This window comes from Carcharhinus amblyrhynchos, chromosome 7 (assembly GCF_965287045.1).
Source record: "Carcharhinus amblyrhynchos chromosome 7, sCarAmb.v2.hapA, whole genome shotgun sequence".
In the NCBI taxonomy this organism is placed as follows: Eukaryota; Metazoa; Chordata; class Chondrichthyes; order Carcharhiniformes; family Carcharhinidae; genus Carcharhinus; species Carcharhinus amblyrhynchos.
The window spans coordinates 25,145,116-25,166,831 of record NC_137330.1 but is presented as its reverse complement, the minus strand read 5'-3'; the positions used below and the strand labels follow the sequence as shown (position 1 = coordinate 25,166,831).

General features: G+C 42.2%; 1 protein-coding gene and 1 non-coding gene across 2 annotated transcripts in view; both read left to right on the top strand.

Annotated features, from left to right (window-relative positions):
• Positions 1-21,716, top strand: part of LOC145345358 (CUB and sushi domain-containing protein 1-like) — a 1,850,124-nt gene that overhangs the window by 185,488 nt on the left and 1,642,920 nt on the right. The window lies entirely within an intron of this gene.
• Positions 16,968-17,074, top strand: LOC145345832 (U6 spliceosomal RNA). The gene has a single exon (XR_013887202.1). It is a non-coding gene; the product is annotated as a U6 spliceosomal RNA (small nuclear RNA).

The window sequence follows — 21,716 nt, the reverse complement described above, 5'->3', positions numbered from 1 at the left end:
GCGTAAGGATAAGTAAGCAATTAGCAAGGCATATTGGCGTTGATTCTGAAGGGATTGGAGTACAAGGATAAGGAAGTCATTTTACAATTGTGTGGGTGTGATCAGATCTGGAGGACCTTGTACATTTTTGATCTCCATATTTAATGAGGACTTTACTTGCCACAAAGGTGATGCTGCTAATGTTCACCAAGTTGATTCTCGGGATGAATGGTGTGTCTGATGTTAAGTTAGAATACAATGGAGGTATGAGGTCCGGAGTCGAGAAGATGAAGAGGTTATTAAAACTTAATGTTCTGAGAGGACTTGTTTTCCCCCTCTGAAGATTTTAGGGGGCATGGACTGAGATGAAGGGATCAGTCATTTAACACTGAGGTGACGAGAATGTTCTTCACTCAGTGAATTGTAAATTTTTGGCATTCTCTATCCCGTAGGGTAACGAATGCTCAGGCAGTGAGCATATTCAAGGCTGAGGTAGATGTTTTTGATTCTAGGGGAATCAAAGTCAAAGGGGAATGAACTTAACTCAAAGTCATGATCTTTTTGAATGGTAGAACAGGCTCTAGGGGCCCAACGGCAATTCTTGTTCCTTTTTCTTACATTCAGAAGGATTTCTGTGCAGTGTTGAGGTAGAATTGCACTTTCAGAGATGTTGGGTGGAATCTTGTGGTCCCACTAAAGCCAAAGGTCACCCCAAATTGAGGGTGCAGGAGAGGTATGTAAATCACCGATCAACTGTGACTAGACCGGGATGATCCTGTCAGTGGCCGATAGCGAACCTCCTCAGCCCAAGGAAATCCAGTGAGTGGGGGGTGGCAAGAGGGAGTAGTGGATATGGTGCTGGAAAATTTCACGCGTCTTTGGGTGATGTGCTAAACCGTGGTCCCTTCTGTCATCAGGTCGATGTCACAGATCCCAAGGCACTATTTTAAAGAAGTAGTTTTCACAAGTAACAGGTCTTCCTAGTGTTGGGACCAATATTTATCCTTCAACCAATATCTAAAAGTAGATTCCCTGGTCATTATCCCATTGTGAATGTGCACAATTGCTTTGCACAAATATGATGCCACATTTCCTACATTGTTCTTCAAAAGCACTTAATTGGCTGTAAAACACCAGATGCCCTGATGTTGTAAAAGGTGCTATATAAATGCAAGTCTTCCTTTGTTAGATTTCGTGCTCAACCAGGTTAAATGCGACAAAGAACTGGGTGTATATGTTGACTAAATATGGAAAGTAAATTACCTGTGAGTAATTGGCAGAACATGAAAAATGTTTGGTGATTTAATTGGATCCATGGGGCATAAACAAAAGATGGTGTACCTGATTATAAAGCATTCGTGCGACACAATTGAAAGACTAGTAATAAACAGAAAATACTGCAAGTACCCATCAATTCTTGCAGCATTTGTGGAAAGAGAAAGAAAGTTGATGTTTTAGGTAGATGACCTTTTCAGAACATAAGAACTAGGAGCAGGAGTAGGCCATTTGGCCCCTTGAGCCTGCTCTGTCATTCAATAAGATCATGGCTGATCTTTTTGTGGACTCGGGTCCACTTACCCGCCCACTCACCATAATCCTTAATTCCTTTACTGTTCAAAAATGTACCTATTGTTGCCTTAAAAACATTCAATGAGGTAGCCTCAATTGCTTCACTGGGTAGGAAATTCCACAGATTCATAACCCTTTGTGTGAAGAAGTTCCTCCTCAACTCAGAATTAAATCTGCTTCCCCTTATTTTTAGGCTATGCTCCCGAGTTCTAGTTTCACCACCAGTGGAAACAACTTCCCTGCTTCTCTCTTATCTATTTCCTTCCCAAGCTTAAATGTTTCTGTAAGATCTCCCCTCATTCTTCTGAATTCCAACGATTATAGCTCCAGTCTACCCAGTCTCTCCTCAGAAGCCAACCCTCTCAAGTCCAGAATCAACCTAGTGAATCTCCTCTGCTCTCCCTCCAGTGCCAGTATATCCTTTCTCAAGTAAGGAGACCACACCAGGTGTGGCCTCACCAGCATCTTATACAGCTGCAACATAATCTCACTGTTTTTAAACTCCATCCCTCGAGCAATGAAGGACAAAATTCCATTTGCCTCCTTAATTACCCACTGTAGCTGCAAACCAACTCCTTGAGATTCTTGCACAAGGACACCCAGGTCCCTCTGCACAGCAGCATGCTGCAATTTTTTTACCATTTAAATAATCCATTTTGCTAGTATTCCTACCAAAATGCATGACCTCAGAGCTTCTGACTCGATTGACTCTGCTTCCCTCTCCACAGATATGGCTCAGACCTTGTGGGTATTTACATTATTTTCTGTTTTGATTTCCAAAATGCTATTTAGCTATTGTCTTGAAATATTGTTTCCAGTTTTTGCTGCCAGGCAAAAAGAGAGTGTGATTGCAAATGCTTCAAAGAGAGATGACGGGTGACACCAGATCCGAGGCTAATGAGCAAAAAAGGATAAACATGAGAATTATTGTAGGAGACAGCAAGTGTTTCGAAGTCAACGTTGGATTTTGCCAAGGGTCTCTTCCTGTTCCTAACTGTGCAAGTGAGACTGAATGTGCCACGGCATGTATGTTTGGAGATGACGTGGAACTATGTTCTGGGGATGGTGAGACCACAATCGGTGAGAGAACTAGAAAACAAGGGTATGAAGATCAATAGAGCAAAGACCCAATTTTTGTACTGCGTCTTGGGAGGAGGATCAGGGTGAAGGCATAAAGATTGAGTGAAGACTTGAAGAAAGTGAATAATTTCAAGAGCCTGGGGTGGCAAAAGATGGAAACAGGAAATACCAAGTATCAGTTCTATTTGGAGTAACTGGAAGAAGTGCAATTGGAGTGTATGGGCTCGAAAGGTATTACTGAAACTGAAAGGAAGAATCCACAGGACATCTGTGAGCGTGGCCTTGTTGTGTAGTGCAGAAAGCAAACTATCATCAAAAAGAGGGCAGTGACATCTGCATATGAGTGAGATACAGATGTTGAGGTTGATGTGTGGAGTAACGAGAAACAACAAGAGAAGGCAAGTCCACATCAGTGGTCACATCAGGGGTCAGTGAGAATTGTGGAAGCATTGAAGACAGCAACTGCGAAGTGATTGAAATGTTATAGTCATTTGTTGCAGAGAGAGAGAGAGGAATAGTGGTGAGGCAAATGAGAGGAGGAGGAGAAAAGGAAGGCCCAAGACTAAATGGAAAGATTTGATGGTGATAGGCTTCAGTGCAGAGAGTTTGGAAGAGGAATGGGTGACTGACAGGAAGAGATAATGAAGGGTGATCAACCAGTAAAATGGGAGATGCCAAAAGAAGAAGATGGTTTTGATGAAGAATGTCTGTCTTTCTGTGGGGCAACCACTTGGAGCGGGAATACATTCCTCGCCTATTTTTTCAGTGGCTTTGTGGGAAGCCCCATCATCCAAAAAATTTAGCCTCACAAGTTGTTGTTCTTAAGTTTTAATGCATTTGTGGGCATCGGTTAGAGTGATAAATGGTGAGTACCATTCCTTCAGCACTGACCTGAAAATCCAGGCCCCTAACAATAAATGTTGCAGTTTTATTATGGCATGGTTTTATTACTTTGAATCACTGAATGAACTTTTCTTCTTAAGGTGTTTCCTCAAGTAATATTATCCTATTTTCTCCTCTGACCTGGAATTGACACCGAACTGAGCTGTATTTTCCTGTGCAATTTTCCTGAGGTTGGAGTAACCAGTGCAAAGATTGGGCAACTTTCAGCACTTTGTGCAACTTGAGTTTCCAAGTTTTAGCTCAAGTTTTATAAACATTGCGCAAGAAACAAGACTCACCCCAAAATGATTCCCAAGATGAATGAATCACCAATCACAGTTTCTATAAAGTCAAGATGCGTCAAAAATTTAAGTTGCAACTTTTGGGTTCAAAAATACGCATCAGTCAAAGGCATTAACTTTTTTTAAAATTAAAAACTCATTGCTATACCTGAAAAATGGCCAGCAAACAATTCTATGTACCTTTTGATAGTCATTTTAATTTATTTAACAAAACTCACAAGTGGTGGATTGACACAGCATTTAAACGTGCTTCTATTTTTTGTGAGAAACCCATTTTCAACTGGATGAATCAAACTTCATTAAGTTTTTACTCTAAAATATATTGGGGAATATTTATTTAAATATCATTCTTCAAAATGCTGCCCAATTGCACTGGTTCAGAACAAGTGGTCATACGCAAATGAGTTTGAACACAACTTTTTAAAGTGAACACAGTTTTGGGTACAATTTGTACCTGTTTAGCTGTCCATCATGGTGACTCTATCCTTTCACGTTTATTTCTTCCAAAGACGAAGAGCTTGTTGAATTATCTTTATTCATTAGCCATATAATAATAATCAGACTTGGCTGGAGTTAGGACAGGAATCTCATGTCTCGAGCCGTAATTGGAAAAAAACCAAGCAGCATCGCATGATTAATGTACATGCCATGGCTTATACATGTGAATAACTATGTTGTCAATAGGATACAAAGCAAAGCTGGGCAGTTTGAGAAAGCATCAGGATTTTTAGGTCTGTTTTGTGAGTCAGCTTTAAAAGTTTGCTCTTCTGTTTTTAGCCAGCTCTTAAGATTGATTTCCTTCCCTATCTCATTGGCGTTTTTATTTACACGCACTTCTCTCCAGCCAGTCGTGTCATTTTTGTTTCTGCATTGCCACTGAGTCACCGTGGTTAATGACAGCACAATCCTTAATTTCTGTCGCAGTTTCGAAGATGATAACTCACCCAGAGCAGGCGGGAATTGAGGAGAAGGTTGTGGAGCTGTGAAACGAGTCGTGTCGTACAATTTAGAAGGCGTGAATGTGAAACCTTCTGATTTAATTGGGAGGACTGGCTCAGTTGTAATAGTGCACTTCACTTTGCATCTGTAGACCTAAAGAGGAAATATTGTGCTCTGCACTTGGCTAGTATGGAGTTACTTAGTGAGTTTGACAGAAATGAAAAAGAAGAGATAATTTGGATAAACTCTGCTCGAGTCCATGGGGAACACAATGGTAAGGGAATCACAGCACCCATTGGATCTAAAATGTTATAATTTCTCTCTGGTTGGGGTACTGCTCCTTGCCATGCTCCTGATAATGCTTTTTCTGAATGAAAAGAATTTTTCAGCATTTTTATGTGTATCCGAACTCTGAAAGAGCTCAGTGGTGTGATTGATGGGAAATCTTACCTCCTGTGCCTCCTTCCCACTTGAACTAACTCTGATGTTAAGCTACAACATGGCCCTGGTCAGAAACAATTAATCAGTTGCATACGTTTTCAATATAGTCGAATTCCAATCACTAGTTTAAGTGCGATAGTGCCGTACCTCCCTTGGAGTTCCTCGAAGTTTCGAGATGAACTCAAAATTACGATTCCGTTTGTGACCATCAGGAATACAAAACGAGAGACTCAACAGGAATAGGAATTCAATTGTGTTCACCCATTATCCTCGGTGTAGGTGAAATCGCTCAACGTGTTTTTCTGCTCTGGAGGGGAAAAACCATTGCCAGCAGAGAAAAATAAAGATGATGTTCTTAAAAGAGAAGAGACAATGCAAATTTGGGAAAATGTTTTGAGTCCAGATGTGTTGTGTGGGTGGCACAGTGGTTAGTACTGCTACCTTACAGTACCAGAGACCTGGGTTCAATTCTGGGTTCAGCCTTGGGTGACTGTATGTATGGAGTTTGCACACTCGCCATGTATCTGGGTAGGTTTCCTTCCATGGCCCAAAGATGTCTATGTTAGGTGGATTGGCCCTTAGTGCCCAAAGATGTGTAGGTTAGCCAGGGTAAATACATGCGGTTAAGTGGGGGTAGTGGACTTGGGTGGGTTGCTCTTTTGGAGAATTGGTGCAGAGTCAGTGGGCTGAATGGCCTCCTTCTGCATTGTTGGGATTCTATGGATAAAATAGCTTCCGTTTATTTTGCATGGCTCCGTGTTATAAAATGACCCGAGGCACTTCACAGGGACTTTATCAAATAAAATATGCCATAAGGAAATATTTGGTCAGATGAATAGGTTTTAAGGAGTGTCATAAAGGAGAAAAGTGAGATTAAGAAGTTCAGCGAGGGAATTCCAGGGGTCATGGGCAAGGCAGCTGAAGGCTGCCAATGGTGAAATGATTAAAATTGAGCTGAAGAGGTCAGAATTAGAAGAGCGCTGCAAACTCAAAGAATTTAGAAACTGGAGCAAATTACAGAGCGAGGAAGGACAGGACACAGATTTGAAAATGAAATTGAGAATTTTAACATGAAGACATTGCTAATGTAGGTCAACAGCCACATAGTCAGTGAAGAGCTAACTGCACGGTTGAAGGTGACAGCCTTGAAAATCCTTGGCGTACATAATAAAGCCAACTTGAACAGCCAAGTGTTCAGTTTTTGCTAAAAAACGAATAAATGAATATTCATTCTCAGACGCCTCATTCCTTTCAGAGTCCTTGTCCGCAATCAAAACTGAGTAAGTCCATCCCTTGGCTCAATACATTATGCCTGTCTGGCACCCGAACCTCGCACACGTGTAAGCTGTCTGTTGAAAGAATACGAATGTATTTGGTAAGAGTGATCTTAATTAGGCCCTCAGTACCAGTTCTACCTTTATGCTCTTTATCTCACAAAGCTTGACACTCTACAAACAAGAGGAGTTAATTTTTTTCTCCAAGTTTGGAAAAAGCCTCATGTAAACTGCCCAATTTCACAACTCGTTACCCCCACTATGCCCAGAGCAATCAAGGCAACTCAGAGTTTTGCCTAAATTAAACACCATACGATGCAGGACAAAAAGGTACCCATATCACCTTAACCCTTGCATGGTTCAAGCCATTGACGAGGTAATTAAATGATTAATTTGTAGATTTATGTAGATAATATGGAAATGATGTGCAATGTTCAGTTGTTGTGTGTTTGATCATTAGAGCTAAGGAACTGATCTGAACTCATTGTGCTTGATTGGATAGCCATGATGTGGAGATGCTAGTGTTGGATTAGGGTAAGCACAATAATAAGTCTCTGGTGTTGTGAGGCTTCTTAACTTGATTGGATAGGCTAGGTTGTGCACTCAGAGCAAAGTAAACAGACACCACAGAAGCTCTCAGAAATTGAGCTGGTGACATGAGTGCAGGCATTTTGTGAGCACAGAGGTACTCTAAAGCTTTTGTAAGTAAACCTGTTGCACACTCAGGAACCAGTGTCTACTCTGCATTGCTCTGAGTTATGTAAACTATACAGCATGGCATGTAAGCTTGTAATTTTCTCTCTGATACCTGCTGAACTTGTCTATTTTTCTTAATATGTGATTGCGAGCTTTTAACCTGATTACTTAGTCTATGTATGAATTTTTCAATGTAAGGTGCACTGCAATTCAGCCTTTGAGCTGCAAACCTGTTGCTTGAGTAAAACACTATTATTAAAATAGTTAAGGTGATCATCACATTGGCATGTAAAATACATTCAGATTATTCCATCTGTGATTGCATGACAGCCTGGTAACATTTAACTCCAGAAGCTGTGCTTCTGACATTCTCACTTGGCACCCCATGATGAGAAGGGTGCTCATGTGGATGTACTGTGCTTGACTGAAAGTTTTCTAACTGGCTAGACCATGATTTCACACTGCTGCTCAAGCTGATTTGATGCATGATTTAAAATGTGGACCACGCAGGCCGAATCCACATCTTCACTTGTCTCTCTCTCGAGTGTGCACACAGTTGCAAGAAGGCCTGACCATGAGTGTTATTTTAAAGGCCAGATGCCCAACTTGCAGGTATGGTGATTTATGCAGACACCTGTGGTTTCAATAATGCTCAAAACATTCTGGAATAGTCTTGACGATGTTGTAGAAATATGCATGTTCCTAGGGAGGACAGTGGATGTGACAACACCTCAACCACCACAGACAAGTCCCTCAATTTCTCATGGCACAACTGCTCAGGACTATATTCCTTGCTTTGAACTTGGTCACCTGCTCCTGTTTTTTTGGAACGTGGTCCTGGAGGATCAGTGGACCTCTCCAGCTCAACACTGCCTGCAGTGCCACAACTTTGAATCCAGGAGACCTCTTTCTTCTCTGGTGCCCTGTTGGTGCAATTCCCCCTTACTGCTGGTCTTTGAGAGAGACAGACTGCCTTTAAGAGGAGCAGACTGGCTGCACCAAGCACATGCTGCTGGGTTCCCTGCTGACCACCCATCAGCTGACAGCCTGGGCCTTGTAGACCCAAGCTACAATCGGGTAAATGAGAAGGCAGCACCAGGTTTATGTGATGCCTGACTCCCAAAGCACTGGGCGCAGCGTTGGTTGCAAACTGCAATTCCCACGCCCAAAAATGGGCCATGTTCGCTTTTGAGTCCTCGATATTTCACTTGGACAGCCATTCTGCCTGAGCAGTAACTGAACTGGAAATCCCAGAATTACTTGTGTCATCGCTTCACTGCCAGAGCACAGTTTGGGTTAACCAGGACTGACATCAGATCAGCACAGAAGTAAACTGTGCCAAAGGCAAAGGCTGTGACTAATCAGCCAGTGTTAGTGTGTAATATAGAGGCAGTAAACTAATTTGAAGCAACAGCAGCATACTGAATATGCTGGAAACCTGAAATAGCAACTGATAACGCTGAGAACACTCAGCGGGTTAGACAGCATCAGTGAAAAGAGAAACAGTTAAAGATATTAACCAACCCTCTTACCCACCACAATGGCCGGGAGGAAGTCAAAGAAAGGGGGAAGGTTTAAAACTAAATTTAAAAACAGGAATGTGTGTTCCCAGCCCAATTATAGGCATCCATTGCTGTTTTTATAAGGTGTGTTTGTGTCCTGGTTTGGCGAGGCAGGACTTTTCGTTAACGTATGTGTCAGAAATGGAAGGAAAGAACTGCCAGGAAATCCTGCTGTTTAAACCTGGCAGCAGCAATGAGTATCTGGAATTCCCAGGATTCCACCGCTCCCCCCTCCCCTGAGTGAACTCCCCACTTCCCTGTATCATGGTGGGGGTTTCAGAATGATTTCCCACTGGAAATGTGGGGCAGGATCTAATAATGCAAGTTACAGATGGTAGTTGTTTGTGTCATGATCTGGGAGTATTGGTCTGATGTCATGTAATCTGGCAGTTTAAAAATAAATGACGAGTAAGCAACACAATGACAGATGAGAAATATGAAATGCAGCACGAGCTACTTGTTAAAGGGAATATGTCATAAGAACATAAGAACATAAGAAAATAGGAGCAGGAGTAGGCCATCTAGCCCTTCGAGCCTGCCCCGCCATTCAAAAAGATCATGGCTGATCTGTCGTGGCTCAGTTCCACTTTCCCGCCCTCTCCCCATAACCCTTAATCCCCTCTCTTATCAAGAACCCATCAACCCGCTTCTTAAAAATATTTAGCGAGGCAGCCTCCACCACTTCGACGGGCAGAGAATTCCAGAGATTCACCACCCTTTGAGTGAAGAAGTTCCTCCTCAACTCCGTTCTAAACCGCCTCCCCTTTATCTTGAGGCTGTGCCCCCTAGTCCTACTGTCTTTTTTGAGCGGGAAGAGTCTCTCCACCTCTATCCTATCCATCCCATTCATCATCTTATATGTCTCAATGAGATCTCCCCTCATTCTTCTAAACTCTAACGAGTACAAGCCTAGTTTATTCAGCCTCTCCTCATAGCTCAACCCCCTCAACTCCGGTATCAGCCTAGTAAACCTCCTCTGACCAAAAGTGGGAGCTTTGCTGATGGTTAGGGAATTTATACTGTAAAGTGAAATGAGCCTAAAGGAAGGTAAGTTTGTGTAAAATGAGATATGAAAAATGGGGGAAATCACATTAGAATAGAATCCCTACAGTGTAGAAAGAAGCCATTTGGCCCATTGAGCCTGCAGCAACAACAATCCCACACACAGGCCCTATGCCCATAACCCTTTGTATTTACCCTACTAATCGCCCTGAAACGAAGGGGCAATTGAGCACGGCCAATCAACCTAACCTGCACATCTTCGGACAGTGGAAGGAAACCGAAGCACCCAGAGGAAACCCATGCAGACATGGGGAGAACATGCAAACTCCATACAAACAGTGACCCAAGGCTGGATTTGAACCTGGATCCCTAGTGCTGCGAGGTAATCGTGCTAAACCATTATGCCACCCATGTTATGGTGCAAGATACTGCTGCAATTATTTAGACCTGCGTCAGGTACATTTTTAACAAGGCTGCAGCTCAACAATTTCATTCAAAGAAAATCCAGGGCTCAATATTATATGCATTTCAGACGGCATCAGGATCTTATTCTTCTCTCCAGTCTGCCATAGCCTCTGACTATGCCTGATAGATCATACGTAACCTCCTCCTCAGCAAAGAATCACAGATCCTCCAACCTATAGGGCTGTTAAAGGTCAAGACAAAGAAGAGGAAAAATGAAGAGAAAGTGAGCAACAGAATGAATAAAAGGTCAGGGATAACTAATGCATTTAGTCGACGTGGTCATCACCAGTGACCCACGTGTCCGATGCAGTTTGAGTCATATATATGCGTTTGGTGGAGGAGAACAATGAGCTTGCATTTTTGTTTGATTCTCTGTCGCCTCTCCCAGACTCCAGAAGCTGTATTTGTATCTTTATGATCAGTTATGTACTGTCTGGCTGCTCTGTGACATCAAATAAAACTAGAAACGCTGCAAATCTGAAAAAAGGAAACGCAACATGCTGGAAGTGTGCAACAGCTCACATTTTGAATTCATAAGCTTTCATCAGAACGGAAGGTAACTAAAGTTTGCTACATACTGGGATAAATGTTATAGTTTGAATGTTTGTTTGCCTTTGCTAATATTTTATTGGTGTTGCTTTGTTTTAGTGGGTGTTTAAATAAATACATTGTCCTTTCAGTTGGACGTTCTACCTGTGCGCTTAGCTGTTAAAAGTGAGATTAGGGGTCTGGATGCCCAGCTCAAATGATGATACCTTACAGATGATGAGATAAGCTTATAGTCATAATAGATCTTATAATGGAAGCAGCGGTCCCTCGAGTGCTTTGAGGACAGGCCTCATTCCTTGATAGACAGCCTGGATTAGCATGCAGAAAATAGAACAGACAATATTTCTCTTGGGCTGACAGGGTGAAGGTTTAAATGTGAATACCAATTAAGACACATAGCCACAGAGTGTTGGACAGATTTTAGTGTCTGGTTATGTGTTTGTATTCTGTGTTTGATTTCCCCTTCCAAAAGCAGCATTTGTACCTGGTCTTGTTGACATTCACCTGTCTGCTCTTTCCTGAGTTCTGGCACCATGTGCCAGATGTGGGGATGCTGGTATTGGGGTGGGGTAAACACAGTAAGAAGTCTCACAATACCAGGTTAAAGTCCAACAGGTTTATTTGGTAGCAAAAGTCACTAGCTTTCAGAGCGCTGCTCCTTCATCAGGTAAATGGGAGTTCTGTTCACAAACAGGGCATGTGAAGACACAAACTCAATTTACAAAATAATGGTTGGAATGTGAGTCTTTATCGATAATCACGCCTTAAGCCTTGATTACCTGTATGATATTTGGGCCTGTACATCATCATTTTTTGTTCATTGTAGGCCCTGTGGAGGTTTTGTTGTTTGAGTAGCTATTATCATGCAGCATGGCTACTATACAGAGGTACAGCAAGTAATTAGGAAAGCGAATAGAATATCATCATTTATTGAGAGGGGAATTGAACAGCAAAGTATGGAGATTATTCTTCAGTTGTACAGGACACTGATGAGACCACACCTGGAGTGCTGCGAACAGTCTCAGTCTCTTTATTTATGGAAGGACGTAAATGCATCATAAGCAGTTGAGAGAGGGTTGACTAAACCAGGAACAGGCAGGTTACCTCATGAGAAGATTGGACAGGCTAGGTGAGTAAGCAGTGACTTGATTGATCTTGTTAAAGCCCTTAGGATCTTATATATTTCAATTTGGAGAGGATCCCACCGCCTCCCCCACCGCCTTTCCAGTCAGTTTGCAGCTGAGAATGGGATTGTAAATTTCCCCAGGCGGCCTTCCTGCCGCATTCTCCTGAATTGTTCTCAGTTTTACAGCGATGGCGGGGTGGAGAAAGGGGTTGATGCACAAACGCTCTCCGATTGCAGAAGGTCAGGGGGCATGGAGTCGGGGGTAGGGTGTTAGCGTGGATAGAGGATTGGTTGTCAAATAGGAGGCAGAGAGTGGGGGTCAATGGGTGCTATTCGGATTGGCGGTTGGTGACTAGTGGAGTGCCCCAGGGGTCGGTGCTGGGGCCTCAGCTATTTACCATTTATATAGATGATCTGGAGGAGGGAACCGAGCGCAGGGTGTCGAAATTTGCTGATGACACCAAGATTGGTGGAACGGCAAATTGCACGGAGGGTGTGGAGAGTCTACAGAAGGATCTAGATAGGCTGGGCGAATGGGCCAGGAAATGGCAAATGGAATTTAATGTTGGCAAGTGCGAGGTGGTCCACTTTGGTAGGAATAATGGTAGGAAGGATTATTACTTACGTGGCGAAAAACTGCAGCAGGCGATGGTGCAGAGGGACCTGGGGGTCCTTGTGCATGAGTCGCAAAAACCCAGCTTGCAGGTGCAGCAGGTGGTCAGGAAGGCAAATGGGATGCTGGCCTTCATAGCGAAGGGGATTGAATATAAAAGTAGGGAGGTCTTGCTGCAGCTGTTACAGGGCATTGGTGAGGCCGCAGCTGGAGTACTGTGTGCAGTTTTGGTCGCCACACTTACACAAGGATATTTTGGCCTTGGAGGGAGTGCAGAGGAGGTTTACTAGGCTGATACCAGAGTTGAGGGGGTTGAGCTATGAGGAGAGGCTGAATAAACTAGGCTTGTACTCGTTAGAGTTTAGAAGAATGAGGGGAGATCTCATTGAGACGTATAAGATGATGAATGGGATGGATAGGGTAGAGGTGGAGAGACTCTTCCCGCTCAGAAAGGACAGTAGGACGAGGGGGCACAGCCTCAAGATAAAGGGGGGGCGGTTTAGAACGGAGTTGAGGAGGAACTTCTTCACTCAAAGGGTGGTGAATCTCTGGAATTCTCTGCCCGTTGAGGTGGTGGAGGCTGCCTCGCTAAATATTTTTAAGACGCGGGTTGATGGGTTTTTGATAAGCGAGGGGATTAAGGGTTATGGGGAGAAAGCGGGAAAGTGGAACTGAGCCACGACAGATCAGCCATGATCTTATTGAATAGCGGGGCAGGCTCGAAGGGCTAGATGGCCTACTCCTGCTCCTATTTCTTATGTTCTTATGTTTTTGAGCTCCTTACGTGGACAATTATTGGTCACTTAAGGGTACTGCCCACCCCCATCCCCTCCACCCCAGGCTGGTGGGAGGAGTGAAGGGACAGTGGAGAAGTTCAGCAGGTCACCCTGTTTGGGCCTGAAGTGGGGAGGTGATGCCATCTCTCAAGGGAATCGGACATCTCCTCAAGCTCTGCCCCTGACAATAGGTCTCTTCTCCCCTTGCTTCCTTATCAAGATCTTCCACACCCATCCTTGGGTCTTGCCTTTCCTCTTTGCTTTGAGTCAAACAATATTAACCTGGTCCTGAACTCCAGGACTGAGAATCTCGGAACTGCATGTTGTCCCAGTCACTGATGCTGCTGAGATCACACAGCTTGTGACTAATCAGATTGGCTAGGGTGCCTTTGAGGCAGGAGTTCCATCTGAGTGAGAGGCAGGATTCCCACCTTCAGACAGTGAACACTGCATGGGTCGGTAAATGGTTTCAGTGCTAAAGTGATGGGCAGGGATACGTTTCCCACTGATTTTTCAGGTGGCAAGGCTGAAAAATGCTGCCCCATATAAACTACCCAAGTCTCATCGAGGACTATCTTCTTGACCGTACCATCTCGCGTGCCTTTGTGAGTTCCATTATACTAATCACATAAGAATACCTCTGATCTATTCCTCAAATCAGTCTCCACTTAAATGCCTGATCATTTTCCTTTCTTTAGTTCCTTCTTTGCTATATTGGACCTCATGCTGCCAAGTCCGCTGAGATCGGTAGCTCTGTGGTCGGTAGAAGGGGCACTTATATGATCCATAAGATGGCCAGTTTAAATATGTCTCAATTTCACGGCCTTGATTTGTTTTCAGTATTTGATGTTGATAAAGCAAACTTGACTTTTTCCGAGATGAATAATTGTAAATGATATTTGGGCCTGTACATAGCCAGACTTTGTTCATTGTAGGCCCTGTGGAGGTTGTTTGTTTGGTGAGTAGCTATTATCATCTAGCATGGTTACTACGGAGGTACAGAAAGTAATTAGGAAGGATAATGGAATGTTATCATTTATTGCAAGGGGAATTGAACACAGAAGTGTGGAAATTATTCTTCAGTTGTACCGGACACCGATGAGACCACACCTGGAGTGCCGTGAACAGTCTGTCTCTTTATTTAAGGAAGCATGTAAATGCAGCATAAGCAGCTGAGAGAGGGTTGACTAAACCAGGAACAGGCAGGTTACCTCGTGGGAAGATTAGACAGGCTAGGTGAGTAAGCGGTGACTTGATTGATCTTGTTAAAACCCTCAGGATCTTAAGTTTCAATTTGGAGAGGGGGCAATGCCGGTGGAAAGTGCTGGTGGCAGTGCCAGTATCTTACCTGGGCATCATCTCTTCTTGCGCCCCCCAACCTTTTTCTCTCACAAAGAGCAATGCACTCACCTGAGCTTTACCAGGTATGCTGTGGAAGCCCAAGGATATTTTGGCCCTGGAGGGAGTGCAGAGGAGGTTTACTAGGCTGATACCGGAGTTGAGGGGATTGAGCTATGAGGAGAGGCTGAATAAACTAGGCTTGTACTCGTTAGAGTTTAGAAGAATGAGGGGAGATCTCATTGAGACGTATAAGATGATGAATGGGATGGATAGGATAGAGGTGGAGAGACTCTTCCCGCTCAAAAAAGACAGTAGGACTAGGGGGCACAGCCTCAAGATAAAGGGGGTGCGGTTTAGAACGGAGTTGAGGAGGAACTTCTTCACTCAAAGGGTGGTGAATCTCTGGAATTCTCTGCCCGTTGAAGTGGTGGAGGCTGCCTCGCTAAATATTTTTAAGAAGCGGGTTGATGGGTTCTTGATAAGAGAGGGGATTAAGGGTTATGGGGAGAGGGCGGGAAAGTGGAACTGAGCCACGACAGATCAGCCATGATCTTACTGAGTGGTGGGGCAGGCTCGAAGGGCTAGATGGCCTACTCCTGCTCCTATTTCTTATGTTCTTAGGTTCTTATAATTCACATTGATGTGCCGTCATGTCAACATTAATGGATAACATAGCATGAGGGGATTTTCAGGCATTAGATTAAAAATTATTCCAATGGGGTTCCCAACATGCAAGTGATGATATCGGAAGGAGATGGGAATAGTTACAATGGGGCTTCCCGCCACCACATAACTGAATTTGGACCTCTCACGAGATTTTGCGCCCTCATCAGCATTCACACACGTGGTGAATGGGAGCACAAAATCCTGATCAAGAGGCCACCCATTTAAGATAGAAATGAGAAGCGTTATTTTCTCTCTCAAAAGGCAATAGAAGCAGAGTCTTCAAATGTGTTCAATGCAAAGCTAGATAGATTTTTAATAAACAAAGTGATGAAGGGTTATTGAAAACAGATGGGAGGTTAAAGTCAGTTCAGTCATGATCTTATTGAATGGTGGAACAGACATAAAGGGCCAAGTGGCCTACTGCTACTCTTTGTTTGTATGCACATATAGTGGCACTTGGGAACAAATTGTGTTCGACTGGAATCAAAGTAAAATGACTTCAGCAGTCGATTGGATTGGAGTAATATTTGATTTTAGAAGTATGGTACATGGATTTTAAAAAAGGATTTCAATGAAAACATGAATACTGTCATTTGCTCTCCTGGATAGTTAAATTTCCCTTTTAAAATTAATCTAAGTTTTGGAATGAAAGACCTTTTGCCACTCTGAGAGCTTCCTATAAATGTGTCTCCCAAGTGTTTGGTACCTTCTCGTCGGCTCATTAATGTTCAGGAATATGAGACAATTTAAAAAGTTAGAACTGCTGATAGCTCAGCTCAGCTGAAAGTTTAGATAAATTTGCTTCTTAACTGTAGGTAAGGGACCATTGTCCAATGTTAAGGGTATGATGAACAATTCTTCAAGCACTGCTATCTTTTTGTTTATGTCCCTAAAGTGTCTTGACAAAAGAGATTTTTAAAACAAAAAACAATTCAAGCAATTACATCAGTTTTGTCTTATAGCTCTTTAATTTTGCATGTATCATAGAATCCCTGCAGTGCAGAAGGAGGCCATTTGGATACAATAATCAATTCCTTAGTAAATTTCCTTTCAAAATGTATCTATTCGCAGCCTGGCCCAAAAGATCCAGCTTAATTTTTGGAGCCTCCTTGCAGGCCTACGAATGAGCATATTCAGCGTGTGATTAATTCACCCAGTTTGGTGGGGAGGGCTTGTCTTGAATGTGGTGCTTTTAACACTAGTACAATCGATTGCAGAAATTCAAATTGCTTTGAATACAATTTGTGCTTAAATTTCCAAAGTCTTTTGTACCTGCTGTCAACGGTGGTGGAATGCACCAAAAGCACTGACCAGCACAATCAAATAGTTGTTCCTGGCCATTGTGGTTAGTTTGGTAAGCAGGGATGACATTCGCAAAACTCCCTTGCTTCAATAATATTGAAGTTTGCTAGTCTTAAGATATCAGTGCTAAAACTTAGATCCATCCCCTTGAGTTCTGATCATCTTTTGTGTCTTTCAGGGAGTTGATCTTGCGTGTGAGTAGTAGGGATGGGTGGTCCTTATTTGGGCAGCTAATTGGCTCATGTTATATAACCAACCTTCCCAGGAGGGGAGGTGGTGGTATAGTGATATTATCATTGACCTAGTTATTTTGGGGACTTGGATTCAAATCCCACCATGACAGGTGGTGAAATTTGGATTTAATCAAAACCTGGAAATAAAACTCGAATGATGACCATTGTTTGTGCTTGCTCCAGCAGTACACGTACAAAATTTGGAACTATACAGAGAAGATCAGCGTGAGCCCTGTGCAATAATGACATAAAAATTTGTGAAAATACTCCACCCAACCGGTCACCCAGGGGGCAGGAAAATCCGACCCATGTTTTTATTTCGACAGTCCCAATGATTGCCCAAGATTCTCAAAATTACAAGAATGTCCATTGCTAAAATTCCTTATAATAATAACCTTGGAGAGAATTTTCTGGCATTTGTGGACCTTAAGAAGTCTTGAAGGTCTCAGCAAATTGCAAACAGTAATTTACAAATTTTCAAGTCATGGATTGATTAGTTTCTTGGAAAGACATCTTCATTAATCAGCAAAATCAAGCTGATTTTGCTTTTCTGGCTAAAAAAAACATATATGATCGTGACAAATTCCCCATGTTTCATATTAAAATTTGATATTTCAGGTGAACTGGACCAGCACCAAAGAACTTTATGTTCCAGGTGCTCTATAGAAACAATCTCTTTGTAAAATTCTGAAGAACTTTGATATTGCGGAGAGTGTATTTTCACCATGTACTTGCAAGACACAGAGCTAAAATCTCATCCACACGTTTATATTGAAATGGAAGACATAAAGAAGCCATTTTCATTCCTTACAAATTCATGCATTGACATGTGACCTACTCTGCTGCGACTTAATAAGCCTTGACGTGAATGGCCGAGCTCAGGATTGATTAATTCTGGCATTGCGTTCAGGAAATGTCACTCATTGGGATAAGTAACAGAATGTTTGAAAATACCTTAAAGCAATTCAGCAGCAACATTTCAGCTCCATGGATAATTTTTTTTATTGCAATGTATATTTATACATTGATGTGACAACAGCTGCCTCCTGATTAATGGATGTTCAATGTACCGCTACAGTTTTGCCGTTATCTACACACCCTTTAGCACTTAACATCTGTTTGCCATTGTTAGTCCCAAAAAAAGAATGATCTCATTAGCCCAACATATTTGAGTGCAGCCAATCGGTATTTTGACCAATTTCAATCAAGGACATGCGAAAATGTTAGCAGTTTTCGCAACATACTTTGTTCCAACAAATCTGGCCCCCTTTTTCAAGGTTTGCAAAGGAAATAAAATCTGCAGAATCTTGTAAGGGAATGGGGTGGGGTGTGCATGTATGTGATTTCCTTCACCAGATTACCAACCAGGACATGAAGATTAAAATCACTATCGCTCAAACATCCTGCCATTCCTCTTCTTGTGGTCCAGCTTTGCGGGAATATCCCATGTTTGTCTCCATGCTGCTCTTTTCCCACATCACCAATGGAGCTCCAGCAGTTGCTTCTGCTCCTCAAAATTTATGGCACCTCAAAATTTCACCTTTTGATCTTCTTTCTATGTTGTCACTCAATGAGAATATCCATAGGCAGGTGATCAGTTTCCATATTTATGTGCCTAACATTTAAAACTGCTTGTCCTGCATCTTCAGATCCAACAACATATTGTTAGAGCTTCATTCGACAGGGGTGAGAAGATCACAACTTTTTTTTTAACTTCTGCTAAAACTGCCATGCCAGTCTTAATCCCATACTTACTATGGTTGCTCACATGGAATGAACCAAATGTTATCTCGGTGTCCTGTTTGACCCTAAACTGAGCTTCAGACTTAGTCGCGCATCCGTCATCGAGACTGCCAAGTTTCAGTTCTGCAACTTTGCCTGTTCCTGTCCTTGCCCCTCCTTTTGTCAAATTTCTAGGTTCATCTTTTGGTTGCCCTCCCTTGCTCCTCCGCATCTCTCTCAATTTTAATTCAAAATTCCCCTTACTTAGAAATGACTTCTCTTCACTCCATCCTAACTTAACTCTGGGATGTCCCCAGCATCCATTGATTCCTTTACCTTTTGGAGTCATTTAACACTGCTTTTGTACCTGTTACTTCTTTCTGATCCACGATTGGTAGCAGTTCCTTCATCCATCTCCACCCTACTCTCTCTGCATTTATAGCTCTCTCTTGATCTGCAAAGTCGCCTGAAAAACTATCCTTGAAGCCTGTTTTTTTTTGCCATCTGTCCTAACTCTTGTACCTTTGTCTTGGTTTGTTTTATTGCCTTTGTGACATTTCCTATGTTGAGGTCCCAAAATAAATGCAGAATGTTATTGATAATATTGATGACGATCATAGAACTCGTACAGCACAGAAGGAGGCCATTCAGCCCATTGAGCCTGGACAGACAAGAATCCCACCCAGGTCCTATCCCCATAATCCCATGTATTTATCCTGCTAATTCCCTCATTGCTAAGGGGCAATTTAACACGACCATTCCACTTAACCCACACATCTTTGGAATGTGGGAGGAATGGGAGCATCCAATCATGCCGATCATTAACCCATTTTATGTTGCTAATTTAAAGGATTTTTCCCAGTCAAGTATCTGCAAGTGTATATGAGTTTCTGCTCCACTTTGAAAGCACTGATTGTGCTCCAGGCAGACATAGGGCTTTATTATGGATAGTTTATATAACGGAGTTTGATTTTTCCTGTGACATGTCTTAATTGTATTGTTTTAAAGCACTGCATCTGCACATTATTGTGACAAATTTTGATTGTTTTTAATGGATTTAGTCAAAATAATCTCTTCAAGCTGCATGACTGCACAATTTAATGCTAAGGTTCTTTGCTTGTCTTGAAAAGCGATTCTATCTTCAGTTCCCTTCAATCACTGAGATTATGATGTGCCGGTTTTGCTGTACTGCCTTATGTTTAGAACTGCCACTCAACCATGTGATAGAATGGCAATGAGTCTCACCAGTTCCTGGCACACTACACTTATGGGACCATCGCCTTGTTATACGGTTGATTGACAGTTCTAAGTATAAACCAGAACAACTTGTGTATTTCCAGAAATGTAAGGCATTTAGATATGGACTTTTTACTCAAGTCACATTTTGGGAAATGTCTGAACGCACTGTAATGAAGGCATCCAACTTGAAATATCCATGACTATTTATTGGAAACTCAAGAACAAAACCAAGCGTCAAGGGATCTTCCTTTAAACTTCTAATTATCTGATGCCTCACCTTGGCTTGTATGTTATAGTTCTTTGAAATAAACGGGCAGAAGTTTCTTGAGATGTAACAGTTGAAGTGAAGCAGGAATTATGGTTTAGTGCAAGGAAGCCAGCTGGAAGAGTAGCTGACTTGTAAGGGTTGAATCAATTTAAACTGTTCTATGAGAACGTTAAAGCGTTTACATAATCGAGCAATTTCCTCCATTCTACCTTACGGCATCATGTTGTAAAAAATGACATGTAGGCCCTTTATCATAATACCAACAGAAAGTAAGTGGAGCAATCAGGGCAACTCAGTGCGAATACTGTCTGAAGGTATAATTGGCTTTTTCTCTTCATTCAGTCTTTAATGATGGAACATTACCAGTCACTTAAATCACACTAAGTGTTTACGTACTGAATAACGACTAATTTTCTTTGGTATCACAGAACCTGTTACGTTAAGCATTTTCTGAATAACAAATTATGGAATCATAGCATGGTTACAGCACAGGAGGGGAATATTTGGTAAAAGCCTATTCATCTTAACTGATCTTGTGACTAATTCTTGCCATGACTGTGCAGTTTCTTGGATAGGAATATAATTAATGCTTTAGATTTACCTGTGTTGAACAATGTCAAGTGGAGCTGGTGCACAGGTTTAAGTGTTTCCGCAGCCCAATTACATCTACATTTTCCTCACAATATTATTGTCCGAAAATATTTCAACTGCTTCTAAAAATGTTTCTTGACAAAGAATAATGTTGATTCTTGTCCCATCAACTGACATGAGCTTCCCTTGGTCCTAAGTCTAATGTATCTTTTAACAATGTGGAAAGCTTTATTTGGGGGGGAAACCCCCCAGAATTGTCATATAATTAAACTGCGTAATAATGGGACATGATTACTTCCAGATAAGTAAACCAGAGATTGTCTATGAGGGCTTGACTAGTAACTGAATTTGTGTGGCATGATACTGAGTCATATCATTCAGAAATCTGAAGTTTGAGCTAGTATTATCCAAACCATTTTGAAGAAAGCTGGGCAGTTAACTGTGCCACGTTGCATTCTCCGTGGCAACACGTCTACCAGTCAGAGCCGACTTGCCAACCAACCAATCAGCAATTTCTGGTCATGCAGTATAAATTATTGTTTCCCAGTGATAATTTTTGAGTTATTGCTTGAGTGCAAGATGAAAAGCTGTGACAGCATGTCTTTTATCAGTAACACTCGAATCTCTAAATGATTACCTATTGTCTTGTTAATTAGATGAAATTCAAGGTTTTGTGTGAGTTGCAAAGTTTAGTGTTACGACTCCTAATGTGAGGAGCTGAGCTATAAATAGTCCTGAAAGTGCCGTGTACTTCAAAGTGGATTGCAGTGCGACAATGTCATGTATCTCACACATGCTGATAGTGGACTTAGCCATGCCAATAACAATGGGTTTTTTGGCAGGTGTTCTAAGCAGCCTGTCATGCTCTGAAAGGCTCTTTTGTAAAGCTGAGCAACTGAGGCCAGTCATGCAGCATCTACTGTGGAGGAGGCCCCAGTAGACAACTGATTCCTGGCTGTCTTATGCCACTCCTGTCTGTTTTTGTCTGACTTCCTCACAGTGCTGCTGATGTGGCAGAGGAATCTGCACTGTTACTTAAGAGACTGAATGATATAGTACAGTGTGAAGCAGCAGATATCTGCAGTGAACTAGGTACGTG